Here is a 27214-nt window from a genome sequence, read left to right as displayed (position 1 = left end):
TTCTGCTCTCCCCCCACCTCCTGTTATCCATATACGCTCGTAGCCATGGGCCAAATTGTTTGCGTGATCCCCGAGAGGCTTTTCCATTGCACATTCTGTCCACATGGCCAATCATCCCACAGATGTAGCAGAAATCTGGCAGGTACTCATATTCGAACGGGCACCAGTTCTTCCCCTCCTCTTCTTCTTCCGTGGACCCCTCCACCCCCTTCTCCATGTGTCTCTCCCCATCTTCCTCCTCCTCGAGCGTAAAACCCCGCATCAATGGTGACTTAATGTTCATTCTCACCTTAACCCGTAAGAACTTTCCCACAACACGCCCATCTGCCCGGGCGTCCACATCCAGCACCTCTCCGATCACAGCAGCGATGGCCTCACCAGCCTCTCTGTTCATCAGTCCAAGAGGTAGCCGTAAAATGCGCACCCACACCGAGATAGTGTCAAATCTGTAATCCTCTATGCGTTTCTTGGCCACATAATCCTCAAGTACCAGCAGATCATTCCCAAACTCCCATGGTCCACCCTCCAGTGCTAGCTTCCTCCCCGGTTGCTGCCTAAAAGTGAAGAGAAAATGTTCTCCCCGACCTCCTCACAATCCACACCCCATATGGGGCACCAGATCCGCCCCACAGTCTCCACCATTGCCTCTCTGAAAGCTGGCTTCTCCGAGAACAGTTTGGCCAGCGCTTGTGGTTCAACAACCCCCGCCTTCCCCGATCCCGACCATCCAATCTTTAGGCCCTTCCTCTCCTTCTCTGTGAACTTCAGGTCCTTCAGCAGGCCCTCAACCTTCTCCATCTTCCGCTAAATTCTGTCACCGCCCCGATCTGATAGCCGGGGACCCAAACCCTAGGTAGACCCAGTGGTGTATGATCGCGCGCCTAGGAGTCACGTGAAAGGCTTTTGGTGGTGGGTGGGGGAGACCTCAGTCGGTGCCGTAGGGTCGCGGTGAGCGCCGGCAAGGACGAACGGGATGCAGGTCATGGCGGCGGCAGTCAAAACCCTAGATCTCCCATGGGGAGTTGCCAGGCGAGGGACCTAACCGTCACACGTGGGACGGACCTTTAGTTGAAAGTTGATAGTAGCAATTATGCGGACTGGGTCCATAAACTGAGGATTGTCCTCATTGCTACGTAGAAGGCTTATGTCCTTAATGCACCGCTCGGTGTGCTGAACCTCGAACGTCGTCTGTGGATGTTGTTAACATCTGACATACATGTTTTGATGACTACATGATAGTTCAGTAATGTTAAACGGTTTAGAATTGAGGCACCAAAGACGAATTTTGAAACGTCACGGAACATATGAGATGTTCCAAGGGCTGAAATTGGGATTTCAGGCTAGTGCCCCACATCAAGAGGTATGAGACCTCTGACGAGTTTCTTAGCCTACAAACTAAGGGAGAAAAGCTCAATCATTGAGCATGTGGTCAGATTGTCTGAGTACTACAATCACCTGAATCGAGTGGGAGTTAATCTTCCAGATGAGATAGTGATGTTTCTTCAAAGTCACTGCCACCAGGCTACTAGAGCTTGGTGATGAACTATAACATATTAGGGATAAATATGATGATCCTTGAGCTATTCGCGGTGTTTGACACCGCAAAAGTAGAAATCAAGAAGGAGCATGAATTGTTGATGGTTAGTGAAACCACTAGTTTCAAGAAGGGCAAGGGCAAGAAGGAATACTTCATGAAACGACAAAACAGTTGCTGCTCTAGTGAAGAAACCCAAGGTTGAACCCAAACCCAAGACTAAGTGCTTCTGTAATAAGGGGAACGGTCACTGGAGCAGAATTACCCTAGATACTAGATAGATAAGAAGGCATGCAAGGTCGACAGAAGTATATTGGATATACATTATATTAATGTGTACTTTACTAGTACTCCTAGTAGCACCATGGTAATAGATACCGGTTCAGTTGCTAAGTGTTAGTAACTCGGAATAAAAGGCTACGGAATAAACGGAGACTAGCTACAGGTGAGATGAAGATATGTGTTGGAAGTGTTTCCAAGCTTGATGTGATCAAGCATCGCATACACCCTCTACCATCGGGATCGGTGTTAAACCTAAATAATTGTTATTTAGTGTTTGTGTTGAGCATAGACATGATTGGATTATGTCTATCGCCATACGGTTATTCATTTAAGGAGAATAATGGTTACCTTGTTTATTTGAATAATACCTGCAATGGTCTTGCACCTAAAATGAATGGTTTATTGAATTTCGGTCGTAGTGATACACATGTTCATGCCAAAAGATATAAGATAGTAATGACAGTACCACATACTTGTGGCACTGCCATTTGAGTCATATTGGTATAAAGCGCATGAAGAAGCTCCATGTTGATGGATCTTTGGACTCACTAATTTTTGAAAAGATTGAGACATGCGAACCATGTCTATTGGTATATACGCATGAAGAAACTCCATGCTTATGGATCGTTTGGACTCACCTGATTTTGAATCACTTGAGACATGCAAATCATACCACATGGGCAAGATGACTGAAAGGCCTCGTTTTCAGTGAAATGGAACAAGAAAGCAACTTTTTGGAAGTAATACATTTTGATGTGTGCAGTCCAATGAGTGTTGAGGCATGCAGTGGATATCGTTATGTTCTTACTTCACAGATGATTTGAGTAGATGCCAAGTGTATTTACTTGATGAAACAAAAGTCTGAATTATTGAAAGGTTCAAGTAATTTCAGAGTGAAGTTGAAGATCGTCATGACAAAAGGATAAAATGTTTATGATATGATCACAGAGATGGATATCTGATTTGCGTGTTTGGTACACAATTAAGACATTGTGGAAATTGTTTCACAACTAATGCCGCCTGGAACACCATAGTGTGATGGTGTGTCCGAACATCATAGCTGCACCCTATTGGATATGGTGCATACCATGATGTCTCTTATCGAATTACCACTATCGTTTATGGGTTAAGCATTGGAGACAACCACATTCACTTTAAATAGGACACTACGTAATTCCGTTGAGATGACATCGTATGAACTATGGTTTAGAGAAACCTAAGCTGTCATTTCTTAAAGGTTTGGGGATGCGACACTTATGTGGAAAAGCTTTAGCCTGATAAGCTCGAACCCAAAGCGGATAAATACATCTTCATAGGACACCCAAAACAGTTGGGTATACCTCCTATTTCAGATCCGGAAGCAAAAGTGATTGTGTCTATAAACGGGTCCTTTCTCGAGGAAAAGTTTCTCTCGAAAGAATTGAGTGGGAGGATGGTGGAGACTTGATATGGTTATTGAACCGTCACTACAACTAGTGTGTAGCAGGGCACAGGAAGTTGTTCCTGTGGCGCCTACACCAATTAAAGTGGAAGCCGATGATAGTGATCATGAAGCTTTGGATCAAGTCACTGCCAAACCTCGTAGGTCGACAAGGATGCATACTACTTTAGAGTGGTAGGGTAATCCTGTCTTGGAGGTCATGTTGCTAGACATCAATGAACCTACGAGCTATGGAGTAGCGATGGTGGGCCCGGATTCTGACAAATGGCTTGAGGCCATAAATTCTGAGAGAGGATCCATGTATGAAAACAAAGTGTAGACTTTGGAAGAACTACTTAATGGTCGTAAGGCTGTTGGGTACAGATGGATTTTAAAAGTAAGACAGACAATGATGGTAAGTGTCACCATTAAGAAAGCTCGACTTGTCACCAAGATGTTTTCCGACAAGTTCAAGGAGTTGACTACGATGAGATTTTCTCACTCGTAGCGATGCTAGGAGTCTGTTGGAATTATATTAGCAATTACTGCATTATTTATGAAATCTTGCAGATAGGATGTCAAAACATTGTTTCCTCGATGATTTTCTCGAGGAAAGGTTGTATGTGATACGACCAGAAGGTTTTTGACAATCCTGAAAGATGCTAACAAGTATGCAAAGCTCTAGAAATCCTTCTAAGGACTGGAGTAAGCATCTCGGAGTTGGAATATACGCTTTGATGAGATGATCAAAGATTTTGGGTTTATACAAAGTTTATGAGAAACTTGTATTTCCAAAGAAGTGAGTGGGAGCACTATAGAATTTCTGATGAGTATATGTTGTTGACATATTGTTGATCAAAAATGATGTGGAGTTTCTGGAAAGCATATAGGGTTATTTGAAAAATGTTTTTTCAATGGAAAACCTGGATTAAGCTACTTGAACATTGAGCATCAAGATCTATAAGGATAGATCAAGATCGCTTAATAGTACTTTCAAACAAACACATACCGTGACAAGATTTTAAAGGAGTTCAAAATAGATCGGAAAAGGAGTTCTTGGTTGTGTTATAAGGTGTGAGTATTGAGTAAGACTCAAGACCTGACCACGGCAGAATAGAGAGAAAGGGCGAAGGTCGTCCCCTATGCTTTAGACGTAGGCTCTACAGTATGCTATGTTGTGTACCGCACCTGAAGTGTGCCTTGCCATGAGTCAGTCAAGGGGTACAAGTGTGATCCAGGAATGGATCACAGGACAACGGTCAAGGTTATCCTTAGTAACTAGTGGACTAAGGAATTTTCTCGATTATGGAGGTGGTAAAAGAGTTCGTCGTAAAGGGTTACGTCGATGCAAACTTTGATACTAATCTAGATGACTATGAGTAGTAAACCGGATTCATATAGTAGAACAGTTATTTGGAATAGCTCCAAATAGCGCGTGGTAGCTGCATCTACAAGATCTGAAAGGTTCAGACCTGTTGACTAATAACCTCTCTCACAAGCGAGATATGATCAAACCCCGTGTGTGTTGAATTCATTACAATCACATAGTGATGTGAACTAGATTATTGACTCTAGTGCAAGTGGGAGACTGTTGGAAATATGCCCTAGAGGCAATAATAAAATGGTTATTATTGTATTTCCTTGTTCATGATAATTGTCTATTGTTCATGCTATAATTGTATTAACTGGAAACCGTAATACATGTGTGAATACATAGACCACAACATGTCCCAAGTGAGCCTCTAGTTGACTAGCTCGTTGATCAATAGATCGTTATGGTTTTCTGACCATGGACATTGGATGTCATTGATAACGGGATCACATCATTAGGAGAATGATGTGATGGACAAGACCCAATCCTAAGCATATCACAAGATCGTGTAGTTCGTTTGCTAAGAGCTTTTCTAATGTCAAGTATCATTTCCTTAGACCATGAGATTGTGCAACTCCCGAAAACCGTAGGAATGCTTTGGGTGTACCAAACGTCACAACGTAACTGGGTGGCTATAAAGGTGCACTACAGGTATCTCCGAAAGTGTCTGTTGGGTTGGCACGAATCGAGACTGGGATTTGTCACTCCGTATGACGGAGAGGTATCTCTGGGCCCACTCGGTGATGCATCATCATAATGAGATCAATGTTACTAAGTAGTTAGTCACGGGATCATGCATTACGGAACGAGTAAAGTGACTTGCCGGTAACGAGATTGAACGAGGTATTGGGATACCGACGATCGAATCTCGGGAAAGTAACATACCGATTGACAAAGGGAATTGTATACGGGGTTGATTGAATCCCCAACATCATGGTTCATCCGATGAGATCATCGTGGAACATGTGGGAGCCAATATGGGTATCCAAATCCCGCTGTTGGCTATTGGCCGGAGAGATGTCTCGGTCATGTCTGCATGATTCCCGAACTCGTAGGGTCTACACACTTAAGGTTCGATGACGCTAGAGTTGTTATGGGAAATTATATGTGGTCACCGAAGGTTGTTTGGAGTCCCGGATGAGATCCCGGATGTCACGAGGAGTTCCGGAATGGTCCGGAGGTGAAGATTTATATATGGGGAGTCCAGTTTCAGTCACCGGAATAGTTTCGGGGGTTATTGGTATTGTACCGGGACCACCGAAAGGTGTCCGAAGGTCCACCGGGTGGGGCCACCTACCGCGGGAGACTTGATGGGCTGAATATCGGAGGGAACCAGCCCTAGTGGGCTGGTGCGCCCTTCCCCAAGGGCCCAAGGCGCCTAGGGTTGAAAACCCTAGGGGAGGGGGGTGCCTCCACCTTGCTTGGGGGGCAAGCCTCCCCTCCTGGCTGCCGCCCCCCTCTAGATGTGATCTAGAGGGGCCGGCCCCCTCTCCCCTTCACCCTATAAATAGAGGGGGGTGTGAGGGCTGCAGAACCCTTGCTTTTGGCGCAGCCCCTCCCTCCTCCAACTCTTCCTCCTCCTCCATTGTGCTTGGCGAAGCCTTGTAGGAATACCACGAGCTCCACCACCACCATGCCGTCGTGCTGTCGGAGTTCTCCCTCAACTTCTCCTCTCCCCTTGCTGGATCAAGAAGGAGGAGACGTCCCCGGGCTGTACATGTGTTGAACGCGGAGGCGCCGTCCGTTCGGCGCTAGATCGAATCTTCCGCAATTTGGATCGCCGCGAGTACGACTCCATCGACCGCGTTCTTGTAACGCTTCCGCTTAGCGATCTTCAAAGGTATGAAGATGCTCATCCTCTCCCTCTCTTGTTGCTAGAATATCCATAGATTGATCTTGGTGATGCGTAGAAAATTTTGAATTTCTGCAACGTTCCCCAACAAATATTTCTATAAATAATATGGGTCCTAGAAATCAGTACATAGAGAATGAATTTAGAAAGAAACATAGCCTTGTAGACAGGCATAGAATGCTTGCATGTTATTATTTTTGCCTCTAATTTAATTCTTTGTGTGCTGACTACTAGGACCCACAAGTTATATGGGTAGCGCTGACAAGTAGGTCTATGGGTATTTTGGTCACTTCACCTTGGTCAATGGCTTTGGACCAGACGGTAACAGTGCCGAGTGTCATTTTTTAGCACACGCTTAGCAAAAGGATGGCATTTTTTAGTGATTGAAACTTCTAGTTGCAAATTTGAGTAGTGTGACAAAACTAACCGATGGGTAAAAACCACATGTGCCTAAGATGAGAGCTAAAACTAAAAAAACACTGAAACATAGGACACCACCTCAAGAACCTCGCCCCACCACATCTGAAAGGCCACTGGAAGGGCTAGCATGAAAAATGTAGGCACCCCAGCAGAAGCTTGTAGAGGAGAATCACTGGTAGAACGGAACGACATTGAATAACCAAGATCATGCGAGAACACCGTGTCTTGCCGACGAAGGCAGACGATGTCACACAACCGAGACCGAAGGCTGCTGCACTTGTGTACCAAAGACATAGACCCAAAAGTAGAAGCATGGCAAGGAGACTCAATGACATAGTTGAAGGGCGTCGGATAGCCAAGATCGTGCGACGTCACTGGTGTGCTGTCGGTGAAGCCAAAGGAAAGCGTGCAACCGAGATTGAAGGGCGCAGCACTGGTGTACCGCTGCCGAGACAGAAAGGAAATGGGGGGAAGGGGTCCAAGCAACGAGAAGCAATTCCGCCTGGAGCAATATGATCTTGAAGATGATGCCCAAAGGGAAATGACATAGAGACGTCAACATCGTCCGATCCGAAAAACTCCGGATTCGAGATTTCTCTCATTCCCTTGTTTCATTGATGTGGAGATAATATGAGATGAAAATCGGCTCACAAATTAACATGCACCCATGGAATAAAAATCGGTTGGAGTTGCCTCCCTTAGTTTTTAGGCCTAGTTCTTTTGGTCACAGCTAAGATTGTAAAAAAATAAGGATACAAGATTCTGGGAGAAGCTGGGTGAAGGGTCGATTCTCGACCAAAAGAACTGGGCCTTATTCCTCTTCTCCCACATAAACTTCTAATCCCTCTAACCAGTCATTGAACTTTGAATATTCTTACCCCTCAATTTTAGTTCAGGTATGTAATTCTCACGAACCAAACAGGTTGTAAGAACTTGCTTGTATAATTTCTTATTCTTGTAGGAAAGTTTTTCTTTTTGAGGGAATATTCTTGCAGGAAAGTTATTGTAAGGGCTGACAACTCTCCTCCTCCAAGAAAGAAAGCTAGGGTTTCTGCCTCTCGCCGGCGCCGCCGCAGGTCCGCCTCGTCTCCGGTGGCCCTAGAGCCATGGGGGCGCGGTGGATCATGCCAAGGGCCGGCGGGAGGGCTCCGTTGTCAGTCGTTTTTCCTGTCTTGTTAGGGTTTGTGTCATGCTCAGGAAGGCGATACGGTGGCGGCTCCCTGAAGATGGAATAAAGGTCTCCCCGCCTAGCCCCCATTCCGGTGGTGCATCTAGCATCGTTGGTGGGCGTGTGGAGGTGTGTCTCCAGCGGATCTATCTTTGGTGGATTTGCTCGGATTTCGTCGTTGTTCGTTTACGTCTGTGTGTCTTCGGGTTGAATCCTTCCAACCTACGTTATTCTTCATCGGCGGCGGTTGCTGTTCTGGTGCGCTGGTCCTATGGGGCCTTAGCACGACGACTTCCCGACTGTCTACTACAACAAGTTGTGCCCGACTCCGGCGATGGAGGGGTGATGACGGCGGCGCGCCTTCGGCTCGCTTCAGTGCTTGTAGTCGTCGCTAGGTGGTCTACGAATCTGGATGTAATTTTTATTTGTGTTCGATGTACTGCCATGGTTGAAGATGAATAGATTGAAAGTTTTTCGCAAAAAAAAAAGTTATTGTAAGGGCTGATTTTATTATCTCGGCGAGAAAGAATTCCTCTCATTGTATTACTCAATTTTTCTTAACCTTGCGATGAAGATCGAGCGGCTCTAGAATGCTCGGTTGTGTTTCTTGTGCCAGGAAAAAGGAGAAAAAGACCCCGTGCTAGATTCTAGAACTGAGTGGGCCACACCGACGGCGCCGCGGCATTTGGCCCCACCACCCTCCAATCCGGCTGGGTCCGTCCACCCCCTCTCGCAACCGCATATTCAACCATGGGATCGACCTCCCCCCGTCGGCATCCACCGCGGGATGGATCGACCTCCTCCGCTACCCGCCGGTCTACAACGCCGATTCGTCTCTCCGCGGCTCGCGTGGATGGGCGCGCGGGCCGGCAGCCGTGGAGGCGTTTCGGTCAGTACAGTACCCGCCTCCTGTTCCACCGGAGCAGACCCATCCAGTCATCCAGATACAGGGCCTCTCTGCTCCGCGCCGCGGTCAGCAACCCCCAACAACTAATGCTTCAGCGACTGACTTCTTCCTGCAGATTGGTTGCTACTAACTGTCTCTAATCCCGCCCAATTAATGTTTCAGCCAGATTTTGCTGCTAGATTGTGTCGACGTAGACCATGAAATACTTCATACTCTGGTTCGACTGACAGCTAATTCGTAGCAAAAGTGTCTTGTATACTCTGATGCTGTTGGTTTCTCCAGTTAGACTCTGCAGACCTGAAAAACAATTATACTATGATACAGAATTTCACTTGCTTTGTTGTAAGCATACTTCACATCCATTATGTTGGACTATCAAGTGTTAAGTTATAATTTCAATCTGTCCTTTTTAACTATGAATAACTACTTACAGTGCAGAATAACAAAGAAAGAGACACTAACGCGAAATGTAGAGAACTAATAAAACAAAGAAACGCTATTGTATCATAAGTTCTGAGCACATTGGATTTAAAAAAAACAATGGCGTAAAGTTAAATGGTTTGTTATTTCAAGTTTATCTTTTCGTCCCTACATCTTGTATTTCTCTCCTTGGTGTGTAGCATTCATTCCCACAGCAATGTCTGGGGCATTGTTAGCTCACAATCAGCAATTCTCTCAACTCTCCTCCATTACCGACAGATGTAGCTACAATTCACGAGTTCTTCCAGAGAGAATCGAGGGAGGAGGGAGGATTATCCGATACAACACGAAAGGGGAAAGTTAACTATCCTGCCAGCCATTGCCAGCCACTCACACGCTATCGCTATGCTTAAGTACACCGCCCACGTGGGCCCATTCCGGTCCAGCCAGCCGAGCCGGTAGGCGAGGCTGTCTCCTGGGCCGGCCAACCACTGGTGCTTGGTCCTCTGCTGCTTCTGCCTCTTGGTCGTTGTTGCTGAAAATCCCTCCCCTGTTAGAGACGGCTTGCCCCCAAGCTGCTGCTCTAGGGAACTTCTGCTTGAGTTGCACCTTGTCCTCCCAGGTTGCCATCTCCACCGGAGAGTCGCTCCACTTTACCAGCACTTGAACCAGAGTATTGGATCCGCGACGCACCACTCGCTGTTGCAGAATCTGCTCGGGAACTGAAAATTGCATTTCTGGAGAGGGAAGCTGTTTCATTACCTCATTAGTTGGGCCGATTACCTTCCGCAGGAGCGAGACATGGAATACCGGGTGCACACGACTGGATACTGGCAATGCCAAGCGGTACGCTACCTCACCAACACGATCCAGTACTTCAAAAGGTCCATAGAACTTGAAGGCCAATTTATGATTTGCCGTGGGAGCAACTGAAGTCTGAAGGTATGGCTGCAGTTTTAGGAAAACAGAGTCTCCAACCTCGAACACACGTTCAGAATGATGTTTATCAGCCTGCGTTTTCATGCGCTGTTGAGCACGCAACAGATGTTGACGAACTGATCCGATAATCACCTGGCGATCCTCAACCCACTGTTGCAGATCAGCAGACTGTATAGTGCTCTCTGTGGTCAAACCAAAGTGACGAGGCTCATGACCATAGATGATCTCAAAGGGAGTCTTGCCCGTAGCTGAATGCCAATTGGTATTGTACCAGTACTCACACAATGGAATCCATTTGGCCCAGCGAGAGGGATGAGCACTGACAAAACATCTCAGGAAGCATTCTACTTGTTGGTTAACGCGCTCCGTCTGTCCATCCGTTTGAGGATGCCGAGCTGTACTCATACGTAGCATCACCCCGACTCGTTGGAAGAGTTCCTTCCAGAATTGGCTTGTGATTATGCGATCTCGATCAGAAACTATAGAAAGAGGCATCCCATGCAAACGATACACTGTGTTGAGGAAGGCTTCAGCTACTGTAACTGCAGTAAACGGATGGTGCAAGGGCACGAAGTGTCCATACTTCGATAGTTTGTCAATGATCACCATCAAACAGTTATACTGTCCTGAAACGGGTAACCCTTCGACAAAATCCTTAGTTACCATTTCCCAAGGTAAGTCAGGGACAGGCAAGGGTTGAAGCAAACCTGGATACGGGACTCGTTCGGGTTTTGCTTGCTGGCATATGGTACAGCTCGAGACAAACTGTTTAATACAACTGCGCATACCCTGCCAACGGAACAGTTGCCTGACACGTTTGAATGTGACTGGGAAACCTGAGTGTCCACCGATTGGACTGTCATGGAAAGCACTAACAATCGTGTGCTGCAACTTGGGATCTGCACCTACCCAAATGCATTTGTCAGCCCTTAACAGTCCAGATTTCAAGGAAAACTTGCCTTCATGACCACCAGACGAGGCCATCTTTTGCAGTAGATCAGAGCAGAATTTGTCCTGAGTGTAGCTGTGCACAATATCATCGAGCCAGGCTGGTTGAACTGTTGTTATGGGAAACAATTCAGGCATCACTTCAGCCTCAGTGTGTGGTTTCCTGGACAGAGCATCTGCAGCACGATTCTCTACTCCTTTTTTATATACAATACTGTATTGTAACCCTAACAGCTTCGTCAAGGCCTTTTGCTGCCACTTGGTATGCAGTCGTTGTTCAGAAAGACTGGCTAAACTGCCTTCGTCTGTTTTGATAATGAACTCAGACAATTGCAGATACTGACGCCAGTGTTCCACAGCAAGCAAAATCGCTAGATACTCCTTCTCGTAAACCGAGAGTGTTTGATTCCTTGGACCCAAGGCCTTGCTCACATACGCCAGTGGGTGCCCTTCCTGCATTAACACTGCACCCACTCCTATGTCACATGCATCAGTCTCAATGACAAATTGTTTAGAGAAGTGTGGAAGAGCCAGAACAGGTGCTGATATTAGTGCTTGCTTGAGAGCTGCAAAGGCCTGTTGTTCATTACTAGTCCAGTGGAACGGTACCCCCTTCTTGAGCAAATTGGTAAGAGGTTTGCTAATGATACCATAAGGCGCTATGAATTTTCTGTAATAACCTGCCAGGCCCAAAAATCCTCTGATCTCTTTAGCAGACACAGGTACATGCCACTCTTGAATGCTAGTAATTTTTCCCGGATCGGTTGCAACCCCCTGACTGCTAATAATGTGGCCCAAATAATTGATCTGAGTTTGAACAAACGCACATTTCGACAGCTTCACCTTCCACTGGTGTCAGAGACGCTGGCCGTTGGGCTTGCCAGTGACTTTAGTCCCACCTCGGATATGGAAGGGGGCTAGGACCACCTTATAAGGAGGAGTGTCACACTCCCTTCAGGCTAATCTTTTGGGATGTGGTGGGCTCTTTACTTGTAGTGGTGTGTCCGATGCGCACCGAAAACGTCCGAACATATGCCGGAGGTTGGGAGCTGGGCCTGGGACGCTAACAATTGGTATCAGAGCTGGGCCCCAGTCCGCCCTATTTAGGGGGATGGGGTGTCAGAGACGCTGGCCGTTGGGCGTTGCCAGTGACTTTAGTCCCACCTCGGATATGAGAGGGGGCTAGGACCACCTTATAAGGAGGAGTGTCACACTCCCTTCAGGCTAGTCTTTTGGGATGTGGTGGGCTCTTTACTTGTAGTGGTGTGTCCGATGTGCACCGAAAACGTCCGAACATATGCCGGAGGTTGGGAGCTGGGCCTGGGACGCTAACAGGCATCATCTTGTTAAGAACTAGAGATGCCCCAGCTATTAACGTGCTACATCGGAAGGCTTGGTTATCTGTCAGTATTATTATACTTCAGCCAAGAAACGACGCCAAGAGCTGAGGTACTGCCAGCTGGAGTGAGTAGTTTATTTCAAATTAGGCTCAGTTAATTGTCTAAAAATAATACTGGCCCAGTGAACTTTTGCAAGATCTAACATGATTGGTTGAAGAAGTGCAGATCAAGCTCTACTCCTACAGTAAGACACATGATGCCCTGTTCTGATGCATGGTTAGAAAAAAACACTACTCTGCAAATTAGTGTTATTCTATTAAGTACAACCATCCATTTTTGTCATCGTACTCGATGTTACAACGCAACTGACCAAACGCATCCACTTGCCCCCAAAATTTAATACAGCTCACATTGGATTCCATTTTCTCGGAAGCAAGAATCCGCACATCTAGCTTGCTCACATCGATTGCCGGAGGATGTTTTTTTTTCTGAAATCAATTAACGTTAGATGAAAATCCAGACAACTTGCAGGGTTCAAGAAGTTCATGAACAACTTTTCTGTACAATTTCATCTAACAGAACACATTGTTTCTAAGGCCAATGGATTCAACTTTCTTTGTGCACATGTCGTTTCATCTAATTTCTCCTGTTCAATGGTGTTCATATAGCACATTGCTCATTTTGTGTCTAGATATGTATATGCTTCCTTTTAAACTGACAAAAATATATTTTGTCATCTCTGAATGTTCTCCTTTTTGGTTATTTCCATCTTCTGATTTCAGGTGGCACATATTAAAGAATTTAGTTGTATTGGACGAGATCCTGTTGTATGTATATAATGAGCAGTTGAAAATGAGGTAGCACTTCTTTCTCCAATTAGATTCTGTGGACCTGAAAAGCAATCATATTATGAAGCAGAACTTTATTTGTTTTGTTGATCCAGTATTTTGGACTATCAAGGGTTACGTTATAATTTCGATCTATCCTTTTCAACTAGAATAACTACTTACAGTACAGAACTAACAAAGAAAGAGATGTTAATGGAATTTTGGTCCCTACATCTTTTATTTCTCTCACTTTCGTGTAGCGTGCATTCCCACCGCAAAGCCCGGGCATCATTTTGTTAAGAAATAAAGAAGCCCCACCAATTCACGTGCTATGTCAGCTGTCCATATTATTATACGTGGACCAAGAAACAATACCCTGTGCTGTGGAGTGAGTAGTTTATTTCTGGTTAGGCTGAGCAAGATCGGACATGATTGATTACAGAAGTGCAGCTCAAAAGTTCACATCCACTTGGCACCAAAATTCAGTTACAAGAATTTCATTGGATTCCATTATCTCAAAAGCAAATATCTGCACTGTCTTCCTTGCCCACACCACCATTCTCTCTCCACCCTCAACTGCAATTATGTTTCCCTGTGTTATATGTGTTGCAAGATTCCAATGGCAGAGTTGGTGGTCAGACCATTGCGAAGGACAATGGCAGAGTTAGTTCTTTGTATGGGTGACTCACATATACAAAATTCAAGACTGGGAGATAGCCCAGTGGTATGTGAAAGCGCATTGGTGCGTCTAGGCCGGCCTGGGCTCAACTCCCGGTGGACATGGAATTTAGCCGCACCAGGGAATTGTATTCCAATTAGATCACAGTAGTTCCTAGCTACCTATTCTGTCTCACAGTATTCCAACAACAAAATGTGCTGTCAAGGTGACTGAAGGCAAACCGATATATTCGACTTTCTTTGTGCACATTTGCTGGTCTTGCTGCAAGATATGGCGTTGCTGGTCTGAGTGTTACTTTCACTTACTCAATGGTGCTCATTTAGCACATTTGCTGATTTTGTGTCCACGTATGTATATGATTCCTTTTAAACTGACAAAAAAAAAAGTTTTCCATCTCTGGATATTCCTTCTTTCTCCAATTAGACCCGGAAGCCTGAAAAACAATCACACCATGATCAGAACATTTTAATTTTGTTGTAAGCATACTTCTCATCCAGTATTATCGACTATCAAGGATTATGTTATAATTTTGTTCTAGCCTTTTTAACTATTAATTACTTATACAGAACTAACAAAAAGGAGATGCTAAGTATGTAGAGAACTAAGAAACAATGAAACACTACCGTAACACAACTTCTGAGCACACTGCATTATTTTCTTACAGAAACCAATGGAGTAAAGTTTACTGGTAGCTGGTGTGTCGTTTCAAGTTTGTCTTTTGGTCCCTGGGTTATCAAAAGAAATGAAGATGCTCGTGCTATAACGTGCAATGTCAGAAGGCTCAGTTAGCTTTCCCTGTTAACCAAGACACAATGCCCTGTGTTGAGGTACCGCCAGCTGGAGTGATTAGTTTAGTTCCAATTTGGCCTGCTAATTGTCTAAAAAGAATTCAGGCCCAATGCAGGGTCGGAGGTAACTGGAGTGCATCTCAAGCTCTACTCCTACAGTGAGACATATGAACCGTGTTCCGATGCATGTTCAAATAGAAAAGCTCTACCCTGCAAACTAGTGTTATTCTATTAAGTACAACCATCAATTTGTGTTGTGGTAATCGATGCAACCGACCAAAAGCATCCACTTGCCCACAGAATTCAATACAATGCTCGCATTGGATTCCATTTCTCAGAAGAAAGCATCCACACAGCTAGCTTGCTCACACCATCCTCTTCTCCATCCTGGACTGCAATTGTGTTTCCCTATGTTCTGCATGTGTCGCGAGCTCTGAGCATTCCATTAGTGGAGCTGGTGGCCGCTGCTGTCCATCGTGAAGGAGAAGGGTCCAGCTACCTCATGGATGTGTACAAGGTGATGGAGGCGTGTGGCGGCGTCCCTTTGTCCTGGTAAGTCCTTTTGACTTTCTTAGTATGCTCTGTTGGATCCCTCGCATCCTCTGAATCTCTTGTCTACCTTGATCTTAATTGGAACATTTGGTTATTTGCTAATTCTAGTTTGTAAACTGTAAATTATCTTTCTGGCTCGGTAGATCTGTGAAGTTTGGCCACTTAGGAGAACTGTGTTGAGGTTGTGTTCACTGCCTTGGATTTCACGGCTGTTTTGGTCGCTTACGAGGTTGCTGTCACCGGCGTAATCTTCATCTTGGTCGCCGTCGACAACAGTAGGTATGCTCTGTTTTCTCTCTTGCTATTTACCTCATAAGGTTTAGCTCAAGCACAACCATTAACAAAGAGTATTAGTTTGCAGTAATCCTCTATCTGTCACAACCATTTGATCCACACAAACATCCAGTAAATGGAGGCGACGGCCATCAGCATCGGAAAGTCCGTGTTGAGCGGGGCGCTCAAGTACGCCCAGTCGGCTGTGGCCGAGGAGGTGGCTCTGCAGCTTGGTGTCCAGCGTGACCAGTCATTCATTTCGGATGAGCTTGAGATGATGCAAGGTTTCCTGATGGTGGCACATGACGAGCGTGAGGACAACAAGGTGGTGAAGATCTGGGTGAAACAAGTCCGCGATGTGTCTTATGCTGTCGAGGACTGCCTCCTGGATTTTGCTGTCCGTCTCGATAAGCAGTCTTGGTGGCGCATCCCTCGCACGCTGCTAGGCCGGCGTTATGTGGCGAAGCAGATGAAAGAGCTCAGGGTCAAGGTGGAGGAGGTCAGCCAGAGGAACCAACGGTACCACCTCATCAAGGGCTCTAGCTCCAAGCCTACCTCCATTGTTGGGCAGCCTACCATCTCCAGTACAATGACTTTGTCCACTGATGGTGAAGCAAGGCTGCAGCACAACAAGGCAAAAATGGATCTTGTTGGACTGATCAACAACAAGGATGACGACCTTAATGTGATAGCGGTGTGGGAAACAACTGCTGGTGATCTAGGTGACATGCAGTCCATCGTCAAAAGTGTGTATGAAGATCCCAAGATACGTAAAAAGTTTGAGTGCCATGCCTGGATCAGGTTTATGCTTCCTTTCAATCTAATAGATTTCATCCAGAGCATTGTCACGCAATTCTATGTTAATTGTCTTCTGGAGGCAAGGGAAGAAGAAAAAGTAATTCGACGGGCCCAAATTCTGAAACTGATGGGTACACCCAACAATGATGATTTGCCTCATGAGTTCAGGACTTACCTGAATGAAAAGAGTTATCTGATTGTGCTCGAGGATGTACACACCATTGAAGAGTGGAACTACATTACAACATGGTTCCCAAAAAACAAGAAAGGGAGCAGAATATTGGTGTACACAAAGGAAGTTAAAGTTGCAAACTTGTGCATAGGGGAAGACAGCGGAGCACCAGAGCATAAGCAATTATTGGATAATCACACAGTTCATGCTTTCTACAAGAAGGTAATTGTTAACAGCCTTACTGTTTTAATGGTTCAAATTCGGCAGTTGGACTGACGTGCATACTGAAATTAAATGATGATAGACATCCTACGCCAATTTTATTTCAGAATAAATTATACACTTTTCTCTTTAATGTGAACAAATATAAGATCTTTTTCTTAATCCAATTTTGATTGGAATAAAAATTACGGTAAACTTAGCATATCAACCAAACAATTTTTACTGTCTGCAAGGCTGCCTAGTATGACAAGAATGTAGAGGTCCGTCCCCCCAGGTCTAAACAGAAATCACTATGATCTTTATCTTTACCGTTATAGAAATCTGAAATGGTGCTTGAGAAAGTACGTTGCCTCACTCTTGCAAAACGAATTCCATATTATTATCAACAACAAATATACTGCAAAGCAACTCAATGCCTTCCTTTCCACATTTCCTCATTTCTGGATGGGTATCCTCTTTCTTAATTCTTTTGTTTTACAAACAACAGGTGTCCCCTATTTCATTAACCAAAACAAATCATTATAGGAGTTATGTGCTCACAAGCTTGAAGGTATATAGCTATTTAGAACTAACATTTTAGTGTAACCATCGTGCTAGATTCTAATACCGGGACCGAGAGGGGCCATCGCCATTCGTAGGTGCGTGAAGACTGCCATGGAGTGCGACCAGCACAATCTGGATTTGCCTACTCCGGTTCCGACTTACTTAGAGCCCGGAAGTTCATAGCCAAAGGTTGCTTAGACCTAAAAAGGGCTTACCCCTCCTCCCACAATCCCATTTAATGCAGGGGTCAGGGGTGGTGCTTGCATCGTTCAGGTGAAAGTTCAGGACTAGGAGACGAGGAATGACAAATCCCATGCTCATCAGAGGTGGCACTACTTGCCAAACAATTGAGAGTTATTAAGGATTAAACCTTCCGTTGAATCAACGGAAGTACCAAAATTCTCCAGGGCGACCTGATTCACTGTGCATCGTTGTCTTGGTAAGGATCGATTCTTCATCGGAATCTCTTCCTAGTGAAATGAAAATCCTCTGATGTATAGGGGTGGCCTTGTCTGCTAATCCTCGGTAGAGAGTCCATAGGGTTGTACTCCACCTCTATGATGAAAAGATATCAACCTTCGACTTGTGGAGTTGATAAGGAAATTCTCTGACTTGTGGAGGTGATATGGAAAATCTCCGACTTTGTGGAGTGACCTGGAAGGCTAATCCCCAGCATGTCCATAAAGGCTGTACCGCATTGAGATAATAAAGAAGGGCGTCTCTGCTTGTAGAATATCTTTACCCTCAACCTGTCTACTCTCTTGAGGGGCGCGGTTCCATGTCCTTCCCAAGCTCCTCCTGAAGGCTGGTGATCATCGCCTTAGCAGTTTTGAGTTTCTCTCGAAATCAGGAGTTATCCGCTCTCTTATTTTGCATGAGACAGAAATAAGGAAGATGTGTCGGTTTTGGTAATACAGATATCTCTGAATACTGGTGCTTGCATTGTCATTAGTCACAAAACCTATTCCATGTAATTAGATACCGGACATTTTAATTGAGTATCTGGTTCAAGCCTCAACTCCTTCTGTCTGGAGTTCATTTTCCTTTCAATTCTTATCTGCTGGGCCAATTGGTTGCTTGGTCCATCCTTCGGAACGTCAAAACCAAAACCGCTAGAGGCTAGAGGGAAGACATTGCAACCGATTAAGGTCATATGAATTGTACCAAACATCTCATTTTAGAGATATTTGTAAAGTGTCTTTGTGGAAGGTTGATAAATACATTGGTACGTGTGCCTTGTGTGTAGATTTGTATTTCACCATACACCTACTATTTGTTATCCTACCTTGATAACTAAGTTAAGCCATTGACTTATACAGTCATATGAATTGCAAGTTCTTTGAGATGCAAATGATTTGAACGCTACTTTGTTTTCCAGAGATTGTCAAATCATGCAAGATTACAACGCTACTAGAAATAAATAAGAGATAAACATTTCCCTGGAAAAGAAGGCAGCAACCTAATTAATCGTTGTTTTCTTGTGTTCAGGGTTTTCAAGATGGAAAAATTTCAGAGGAGGCTGGGTCTAGCTCAGATATCATCTCTGAAGATACTGATAGCTCCACACACATGGAAGTGCAGGGGGTTGATAGTTTAGAGGAATCTCAGCTTATCGGGCGAGAATCTGAAAAGGAGAAAATCATCCAACTTTTTTCACATAACAGTGACGAACAGGTTAAGGTGATCTCATTGTGGGGAATGGGTGGCGTTGGAAAAACCACACTAGTCAGAGACATGTACCAAAGAAAAGAGATTAGTGGCATGTTTGAGAAGCGTGCTTGTGTCACAGTCATGCGTCCTTTCAATTGCATTGATCTTCTTCAGAGCTTAGTTGTGCAATTAAGAGAGAAGAAGGAAGAAACAGATCTAGCCACATGTTTGAAGCAAAAGAGATATTTTCTTATCATTGATGATCTATCATCCACAACGGAGTGGGATGCTATAAAGAGCACCTACCAGAAATAGCAGGAAGCTGTATCATAATCACCACACGGGAAAAGAATATTGCTCAGCATTGTTCAAAGGTGGAAACAAACCATATAATCCAGCTCAACAATCTAAGTCCTGATGATGCACGTGTCCTCTTCACTAAAAAGGTACTAATTATTCCTCTTGCTAAACAAATTTCGTTGTAGAATTTATGTTGTCCATCCTTTTTCAGAGATTGTCCCCACAAAATTCCAAGGGTCATTTCTTAGAAAGCTTATGCAATATATCTGATGGATACAAATAAAACAAAACGGTTCCATACATATACCGGGAAAGTTGTAGTTGAGCTAGGTCTTACCTACACCCTTTATCTCAGCCGTCAGCTTGCATTGGGGTATGCGCATATGTCAGGACCGGGTCAGAGCTTAGCAGCTGAATTAAATATCAGATGGCGTTTCAATTTTTGTGCTAAACAGTACAAGCGCACACCAATGTGATGCTTCTTTTACAGGCTCTGCACTCTACACCGTAACATTTCTACTTCTTTCGCAAGAGGATAGTTAATGAACTGTGCCAACCAGAGGTGATTGGATTCCTAACACATTCCATTCCACAAGTGGAAATTGTTAATGCACCGAACATGACCCTAAACCCAAAATGCATTTATTTAATTGTTTTACCTACTGTTTTAATCATTTTAGGGTATTAAAACATTTTATAAAAGTGGGGTTTCTTCACCACAATTAACTTTGCATTATTTGGCACAACTCGAATATTTTAGTTTTAAAGTTTGAAAACTTTTACCGTTTGATTTGATTTTGAATTTGAATTTGAATCAGTTTTGAACTAACGCGAGATTAGCAACAGTAATTGATTGTTTTACCTACTGTTTTAATCATTTTAGGGTATTAAAACATTTTATAAAAGTGGGGTTTCTTCACCACAATTAACTTTGCATTATTTGGCACAACTCGAATATTTTAGTTTTAAAGTTTGAAAACTTTTACCGTTTGATTTGATTTTGAATTTGAATTTGAATCAGTTTCGAACTAACGCGAGATTAGCAACAGTAATTGTGCTGACGTGGCATCATTAACAGTGGTTTACTGTAGCTTAAGTATCCGGGCGTCACATTAGTCGAGCGGGGCCCGTAAGTCATTTTTTGCAGGTTGTATTCCGTGCTACGGCGCTGATCCGTATGTGGTCCTTACTCACTCCGACGGAGGCCAGGGAGCGTTTGGTTACTGGATCTGTCCGTTGGGAGATGGTAGCGCGGGATATCTTCAACCGGTTTGGATGGCGGTCATATAATAGGATAGGCAATTAGTTTTCCTATCTTTATTTTGCCTGCCGGTTGTGGCTTGATGGCCTTTTCTTGTTTTAGCGTCGAGGCTCTATGTGAGCTCGCCTTCATTTTATTTCAAGACTCTATGACTTTGTTGAACCTTTTTATTTATTTAAGTGGCCGTATGCATCGTTCTGATGCAGAGGCCGGGGAGTCCCCCTTTTCTAAAAAAAAAAATGCATGTATGTTACCTGTAACTTTCTAGCAACAAATAGTAAATGAAACTTCACCTTTTTAGCGAAATACATGTATCACTCCTTATGTTTGGAACATGAAGAATACTTCATCCATTCAAAGTACATAGACATTTTTTAGAATTGATCAGTCAACTTCATATTTTAACCAACAGCTTCTTTGTAAATACTCATTATAGTTGTATCTGGATAGTTTTGCTAGACGTGCTGTAATAAGTATCCTTACGAAATGCCTCCATAGCATTTGTTCCTAAATATAAGACATTTTGGCAGTTCAAATTGAACGGCAAAACATCTTACATTTAGGAACAGAGGGTGTAATATTTTTTTCTATTCAGCTTCTAGCCTAATGGGACAGCTTTTTGCTGATGCAAAAAAATTAAAGTGTTCTTGCTTGCTGCTACAGAAAATGAGCAGCAACATGCATGATCACTATTCATCTCTCTGCAATGGTTGCTGCATCTCCAAAAGTACAAGGCACAGACTGCATAATGTAGGGTGAGGATAGGAGGTGTATGTGCATGGGAGCATAGAAAAAACACCCTCAATATATGCATATAATAAGATGGAAATTTGATTACAGCTAAAGTTAGGTCCCACAAATAATTCATAAATTTTGTCGCCTTCAAAATGAAGAAGAGTTTATTTTATAGGCAACAAAGAGGTGAGTAGATGCACTGAAGAAAGGATCATGCTTTTTTGTTTGATGAGAGATGTGTTGGCGATGATCCCGACTGCTGCTAGTCGCCGAAATACTGTCTCGACAACTGTACTGGCCGATACTTTTGGCCACGACAGCGTGCACCCACGAGTACACGAGGCAACACACGTCTTGGAACTAAGCAGGCAAGCTAGCAGGTGGATTGATCCTCACGTGAGCTAGCTTGAACTCGTACTAGCACGCACGTATACACTTCGATCAATCTTGCCGGAATACCCACACGAGAACACTACGCCGGATTGGATGGCAACAGGGCCGTGTTGGTCCTGTCTATTTTTATTACTTGATCTGGTCTTAGTTCACAACTTACAGGGGTAGGTCATACATATATACTAGTACCTCGCCTATATATAAACCTATACGGTGATGGAGTCCTGGTCCGAGCCGGCCAGGAATCACGGTCGTGATTAACTCCAACAAGATGAGCGCAAATATCAGCTGTTTCAACTGTCACAACAAACATAAGTCTTCATCGTGCTTTCTCGTACTCAGTTCACGGACCACCCAGCCCTCTTCTAGTTCCTTTCCCCTCCAGCGTCCATCTCCTTTAATCTGCCACCATCTCTGATGACCATAGCACTCCACCAATTCCTGCGCGTGAATTAGTCATTCATTCATCAAAGCTATGATAAACATTCATAAACCATGATATGCTTGACTTATTGTTATCATTTTCTATGCAGAAATTTAACACATAATTAGCTTAAAGGTAGTTAGACAAGCAACATAATTAGTAGTCAAAAGTTATCACGATCGACCCAGATTACGGAGGTAGTAATCTTGAGAGGTAGGGGGTCTGGGCTGAGGTTTATACACCCTTGTGCCCGAGTTAGATTATGTGGCTGTGGAGGAGAACCACCCCTTTTCTTGATTCATTTCTCTGATGCCAATTACACGAGTACTCTACTCCTAATTATAAACAACGACCATGCAACCAATGGGACTGATCCTATTTTCCCGGGAGTGAGTGTCCCCATTCTGCTCTATGGTTCAAACCATGGTTTTCAATTTCAGTTTCAGAAAAATTTCAGCACCAACCGAAATCACTGAAATTCAGTGAATTTCAGTGATTTCAGTTTCCGTTTCAGCCAAATGACCGAAATATTCACTTGAATTTAATTAAAATTTTGAAAAAATTAAAAAATATTTTGAAAAATATTGGAATTGTTGTGCTATACTGAAATTGCTGAAATATTTTGACCGAAACATAATATTTCAGTGTTTGCTGAAATTACTGAAATTCAATGAATTTCACCGAAATCTCACTGAAAGTGAAAACCATGGTTCAAACCATAAAAAAGAAATTAGTTTCCTGGCACTACAAACATGAAGTGAAAGAAACTACTCCCTCCGTCCCATAATGTAAGACATTTTTTGACACTACACTAGTGTCAAAAAACGTCTTACATTATTGGACGGAGGGAGTATCATTTATTCGGCGGAAGGTGCAGCGTTTCTTATCCCGCTAAGAAAAAGAATCCTCCAGAATGATTATGCCATGTGAGAACAACGTATCATTGTGCCCTATGGTTCCAGATGTCAACTTTTGGTTTCCGGGCAATACAAACATATGGAGTAAAAGAAATAATCCTTCAGTTAACACTGATATTTAATCGGTGGAAGGGGGCAACATTTCTTATCCAACGAAGAAAAGGAATCCTGCAGTATGGCTTGTGAGAACAGTATATTATTCGACACACACACACACACACACACACACACACACACACACACACACACACACACACACACACACACACACTCCTAGTTTCCTATAAAAACTATGATATTTAATTCTGCAATTTTATTTTCATTGAATTTGTACAATTCACACTTCTGTTTGACATTTCATTACTGTTTTGCTTCATTTAGAAAATATAAATGTTCACAATAGTGAACTTGTGTTTTAATGTCTTGTCATGCCTTGTATGACATTCACCAGTGCTTCTCCCTTCTTTATTGCTTCCTTTCCTTTGTCATGTACAACAGTACAAGCAATCGAGAGACATGTCGCCTAACTTTCTCGTGGCTAAATCTATTTCCACAAAATGAACTGTTAAGATTTTAAGAAGCATATTCCATCCTAGATTAGTATATTGACTGGAGCTTAATTATGGAGGAAAGAAAATAATTAATAACTCAAGAGGTGCTGCACCAAGCTCTCCTGCACATTGAAATCGGCAGCAAGCCACTCTTGGGTTGTAAAAAGGTCCATTTTACTCCATTAAAAAGAAGTTCCTCGACTCTGCTGAGGTTAACCTGCTCCGCACCTGCTCGCACACGATGCACCCGTCCAGCCCGAGCGGCTCCATTTTCTTATCACACTTCAAGGTGTGTCCTAGGCTCCAAAGCTTAGCTGAGCTTAGCCAGAGTTGTGTGCCATGTGGGTCCAGCTGATAACCATGTTGCTGCGCTGTGAGCCTGTGAGCCATGGTGAATTAAGTCTCAGGTGCGCTATTCATCTCTCCGTGTAGTTTGGCATGCCACAGCTCGGTTAAACTCCTCCGCATATCCACATCCTCCTCGAGCAGCATGCTTCATGTGCCTGGGAGGTCAAACCATGTTCCATGTGTCTGGAACTAAACTCGGACCGTGTATGAGTTGGCCAAGCTGCTTCCAACTTAACATGCATGGATGGTTTTTGCAGGCTTTTTCCGTATGCCTAGCATTATCATTGGATTAATTTAGTCCTTTGCACATCATCATTAATGTGGCGATTACCAGAGCCATACACATAAACTAGTATTACTAGAGTACTTGCACTCGGATCATCGCGAAGGTGGAGGAAGACTTCAGATGAGTAAAACTAAAGATATGTCAAATAGCAGCCGAAAAGATAGACATCGGGGAAACTTGTTATGTATCTAAGAAAACCAAACATCTCACCTCAACTTTATACTATACAAACTCCCACATGAGTAATAGTGAAAAGTAGAAATGTGTTATGCATGATTACAATTAGTTGGCGTCCTAAGTAATTCTATTCATATGGATTTCAGGTATTTAAGAAGACCATAAATTTGGCTGAGCATTACCCAGATCTGGTTGAACAAGCAAAACTGATTTTGAGGAAGTGCGGAGGGCTTCCCCTTGCACTAATCACCATAGGTGGGTTCTTGGCAAACCAACCAAAAACTGCTTTTGAATGGAGAAAACTGAATGAGCATATCAGTGCTGAGTTGGAGATGAATCCAGAACTTGAAACCATAAAAGCAGTCCTTATGAAAAGCTATGATGGTTTACCCTATTACCTCAAGGCTTGTTTCTTATATCTGGCCATTTTTCCTGAAGACCAGCAGATTGCAAGGAGACGCCTAGTACGTCGGTGGCTTGCAGAGCGTTACTCAACTGAGATGCGTGGCAAGTCTCTAGAGGAAGTATTGGACTCTTACTTCATGGAACTAATAAGCAGGAGCATGATCCTGCCATCTCAACTGTCAATTCATAGTAGGAAAGGCATTGACTCATGCCATGTCCATGATCTGATTCGTGAAATTGCCATCTCAAAGTCTATGGAAGAAAACCTTGTTTTCACATTGGAGGAAGGGTGCAGCTTGAACAGCCATGGCACGGTGCGTCATCTTGCTATAAGCAGCGATTGGAATGGTGATCAGTGTGAGTTTGAGAATATAGTAGACTTGTCTTGTGTACGATCTTTGACAGTGTTTGGAAATTGGAGGTCGTTCTACATTTCTGATAAGATGAGGTTGCTACGAGTGCTGGATTTGGAAGGCAGGTGGGATCTAGTTGATCATCATCTTGAGCACATTGGGAAGCTTGTACATCTTAGATATCTTTCTATAAGGGGACATGCTGCAATATTTCACCTGCCAAATTCGTTGGGGAACCTGAGACAACTCCAGACACTAGATATTTCAGGTACCTGCATAATGAGGCTGCCAAGGACCATCATCAAGCTTGAGAAGATGCAACGCATTCTTGCTAGTGGTGTAGGATATTCTCATAGTCTTATATATGAAGGTGGAAATGAGCGGTGCCTAATGGGTTTAATATCTTCATTGCGTTGTTGTGTGGCATGTTGTGCACCTGATAGGCTGGGAAGGCATCTTGAACTTAACAATGGTGCATTTAACAGGCGTGATGTATGCACCGCGTTCTGTTGTAACATATTACCTTATTATGCGGCACGAGGACAAAATCCAGGTGGTGTTGAAGTGCCAAGTGGGATTTGGAAACTGAAGGCCTTGCACACACTTCGTACCGTGGACATATCAGCGGGAAAGGCTGTTCTCCAAGATATAAAAAGGTTGACCCGGTTACGCAAGTTAGGATTGCTAGGCATCAACAAGAGAAACAGTCAAGAGTTGTGTTCAACAATTGCTTGTCTCAGCGGCCTGGAGTCATTGTCACTGCACTCACATGAAGAGACAGGTTTATCAGGTTGCTTGGATGGCGTGTCCTCACCTCCAGAAAACCTGCAGAGCTTGAAGTTGATAGGCAGCCTGGTTAAACTGCCAGAGTGGATCCAGGGGCTGAAAAATCTTATGAAGCTGAAGCTAGGTGCGTCGAGGATATCGGAGCATGATGCAACCGTACAAGTCCTTGGGAATCTACCAAACCTGGCCACTCTACGTCTATTGCATGGCTCGTTCGTCGGTGGAGAGGTCCGTTTCAGTTTATGCGGGGATGCATTCCCAAGCCTGAAGGTGCTGCAGCTGGACCGGATAGATAGCCTCGAGTCGGTGGGATTTGAAGAAGGAGCAGCCCCTAAGCTTGAGTTGCTGCAATATATGAGTGGGCATTTCAGTGCCCGTGTTGGGTTCTGTGGGTTAGCATATCTCCCAAACCTCAAGGCATTTATGCTGCATGTGTCGGACTGGAGGAATACCGAGTTGGTGGAGCATTTGCAAGGCCAGCTGGCAAAGAATGAAAACAAGCCCGTTCTGAAGAGTTGGAGTCAGTCTTGCTAGCTGTTTGTATTCAACTTCCCCTTTCCTTGTATCTTAACGTTGATATATTACCTGCCTCCCTTTTATTATCGCCTACAAATTAAATGCTCGTTTTGTGTCACCAATTGCATCTGTAAGCTGCCAAATTCCTTGTATTACCTGTAATATTGTAGTATTGTTTCAGGCAGAGCAAACCTGCATGTTTGTGTGCTATGCATTAATTAAATCTCAGTACGTACATATGCAGCTAGCTAGCGAGCCTTTGCAACTGCTTCATGCATGGCGTAATCAGGGCGAAATATATACATATGCATGAATATATATGTAGAAAGGAGCGACACCATGCCTCCTTCATTCAGATCCTGCAGCTACAGCAATTTACAACTCAAGCTAGCACACGGCCGATTGAAATTAAAATTATTTTCTTATATATATCATGGAATCGTCCTTGCGCTTGTTACAACAAGAGACCTCCCCTCCTTCCTTTACTATGACGGCCTGCCTAGTACCTAGTTACAACAATAGTGCCTTGTAACTAAAAGTTCAAATGCCATTTCAACTTCCATTTGTATCTGTTAAACGAAGAAATAACAACATTCGTATGCCTGCACCAAAGTTTTTTTTTTCTTTTTGACAAAGGGTGGATTTTATTGACTCAA

The 27214-nt window shown here is 43.8% G+C and overlaps 1 pseudogene; it reads left to right on the top strand.

Moving 5' to 3' along the window:
* Positions 1–15204: 15204 nt before the first annotated feature.
* On the top strand, positions 15205–26576 carry LOC119280304 (annotated as a pseudogene).
* The last annotated feature ends 638 nt before the right edge of the window (positions 26577–27214 follow it).

Source organism: Triticum dicoccoides, chromosome 3B (genome assembly GCF_002162155.2).
Source record: "Triticum dicoccoides isolate Atlit2015 ecotype Zavitan chromosome 3B, WEW_v2.0, whole genome shotgun sequence".
Classification (NCBI taxonomy): Eukaryota; Viridiplantae; Streptophyta; class Magnoliopsida; order Poales; family Poaceae; genus Triticum; species Triticum dicoccoides.
The sequence above is the reverse complement of the archived record's forward strand: the minus strand, read 5'-3'. Positions and strand labels throughout refer to the sequence as shown.